Raw genomic sequence first — 2314 nt, forward strand, 5'->3', positions numbered from 1 at the left:
GATTTAAAGATTTTGCAGAGTAGCCTCACCGTTAAGCTAAACTTAGTTTACCAGAGGTCCCTGATCTGAGGTAGAAACCACAATGAGTGTCCTTGTTCATCTGTCAGACTCAATATGATGATTAATTGATGGTGGTAATTGTTTATGTCCCATGAGAGTATTTTGTTCTGCTGGGTTGAGTAACCGCCAATTTGGTTCTTGATATAACATTTGCACTTGAAGGTGATTTTGTTTCGTTTCTAAATGTGTTCGAGTAAATGCTCTATATTTTCATTGTGTGAGGTAGCATAGATCTTGGGTGGACAAGCTAGCTGCATACCTGCCTCAGAGGTCCCTTACAGGAGGAAATCCATTCATTTTAGGGCCCTGTAGGCTGTTTCACTCTGGCCTAGACACTGGGGATGGATGGGTACAAGAGATGACTATAGCACAGAGAAAGGTTTAATGGCTGGAATCTCTCCTCTACACAGTTCTGGGTTCAGAGATCCTAACAATGAAGCTAATTATTTAGACCCGTCTCAACATTAACAGATGTCATATGGTTAGGGTTATTGTAAGGGTTTTTGGTTCCGTGTTTAGACAAAGATCTGGGCGTCATGCTTTATGGCCTTAGAAACCCCACCAGTTTAACTTGGACCTACATCATTTCAGTGAGTCGGTATGTTTTCAACCCAAATCATACAATAGACTGAGATAGGATTTTTTAATAGAGTACAAACTGTATGTCACCACTGTTGAAATGAAGATACAGTGAAGCTTTGAAGATGAGGTTATGTTGTGTCTTCTTGGACATGCTGGTAGGGACGTTGTGTAATGCTATTTATTCTTTTTAGCCAGAGTTGGACAAATTGTCTAATTGAGGCTAGTTATTCAATGCTGGAACCCAATAAAACACACTTAAAGTCTCTGTATTATTTATGTCATGTTAACATAAAGGGCTAAGCTTTTTGTTAAACATTTATTTACCCTAAATGTATTGTGTGTGGATGCGTGTGTTGTTGCTGCCCTCTTGGGCTCTTGTAATATAAGGCTATTTATTTCACATCATGTGGTCTCTTACTGTGTGTGTGTGTGTGTGTGTGTGTGTGTGTGTGTGTGTGTGTGTGTGTGTGTGTGTGCGTGTGTGCGTGCGTGTGCGTGTGCGTGTGCGTGTGCGTGTTCTGTATGGTTCTGATGAAACGACAGGGATCATTTGGAAACGTTTATTTGAACTGCATGCACTTAACACATTTTTACACGGTGTTATGATGGAAAGATTGAAATGTTGTTGACTTGTTAGTCACTATATGTCAGTGGAGATTTTTCAGACACGATGGCAACGGTAAATAAAAAAAAAGATGCACCTGATCATGGGGTTATGTGATTTACCTATTGAACAAAAGAGAGGTGTGACTAGGGATCATTCCTAGAGGCCTAGAAGGATACACAAGAATCCCAAATCAACCCATAGCTCCTAACCCTTAGGCAAGTGTGTCTCGACATTGATTTGATTTAGGATTCAGGAGACTTCATAATCCCCCTCTGAACTCTGTGTTAGCCTGTAGGTCCTAAACTGGTACATGCTCCAGACCACTTAGTCCCCTTTACCTCCTCTCCTTACAACTTGAATCCTTTGCCTTAGAATTGACTTTCTTTCTGTTGCTGCTCTTTCTCTTGTTCTTGTCTTTTTTATGGAAAGTGCTTGTACAGTTTTGTTAACAGTTCTATATAGTCCATTCAAATTAATGTATCCTAACAAATTATGACAAAACTGGATATCTCATGATTGATTGAACATCTGATTGAGTTGCCTGCACTCAACGGTAACATAGTGAGAGATGTGTATTTTTGTGATGGTGAAAATATTGTATTATTACAGTTTCAGTGTCCAGACAGAAACTTTGACAGAAATAAGTTATTTCCACTTAGCTTTATAGTTCATACTGTGTTGTTTTCACTCATTTCCACATTATGCATGTTATAGAGAAATGTGTTTAAAAAAAACAACACTTATTTGCTTAGCAGGCTAGCGTTGGTCACATCTCACATGTAGCCTTGGTTGCATCCTCATGTTATTGTCACGTGTTCATTGGGATATTTAATAAGGGAACTCTAAGTAAGTATACAACAACGAAAACAACAACAACAACAACAACAACAACAACAACAACAACATCAGAGATATTCTGCTTGCATAATAATAGTTGAGCTCAGTGTTGTGTTAAAGAGTGTAGGCATCTACAGTGTTTTACTGGTAAGGGGTTGCTTGAACATACTGATGTATGTTCAGACGCCCCCCCCCCCCCCCCCCCCTCATATTTCTCCCCGGTTTCAA

General features: G+C 39.5%; 1 protein-coding gene across 1 annotated transcript in view; it reads left to right on the forward strand.

The window, feature by feature from the left end:
* dok4 (docking protein 4) overlaps nucleotides 1-1347 on the forward strand; it is a 41756-nt gene extending 40409 nt beyond the window's left edge. Inside the window, exon 9 of the mRNA XM_083697282.1 lies at nucleotides 1-1347. This exon is cut by the window's left edge and continues 1423 nt beyond it. The gene's annotated coding sequence lies outside the window, so the exon portion shown is untranslated.
* Nucleotides 1348-2314: the final 967 nt, after the last annotated feature.

This window comes from Argentina silus (assembly GCF_951799395.1).
Source record: "Argentina silus genome assembly, chromosome: 2".
Classification (NCBI taxonomy): Eukaryota; Metazoa; Chordata; class Actinopteri; order Argentiniformes; family Argentinidae; genus Argentina; species Argentina silus.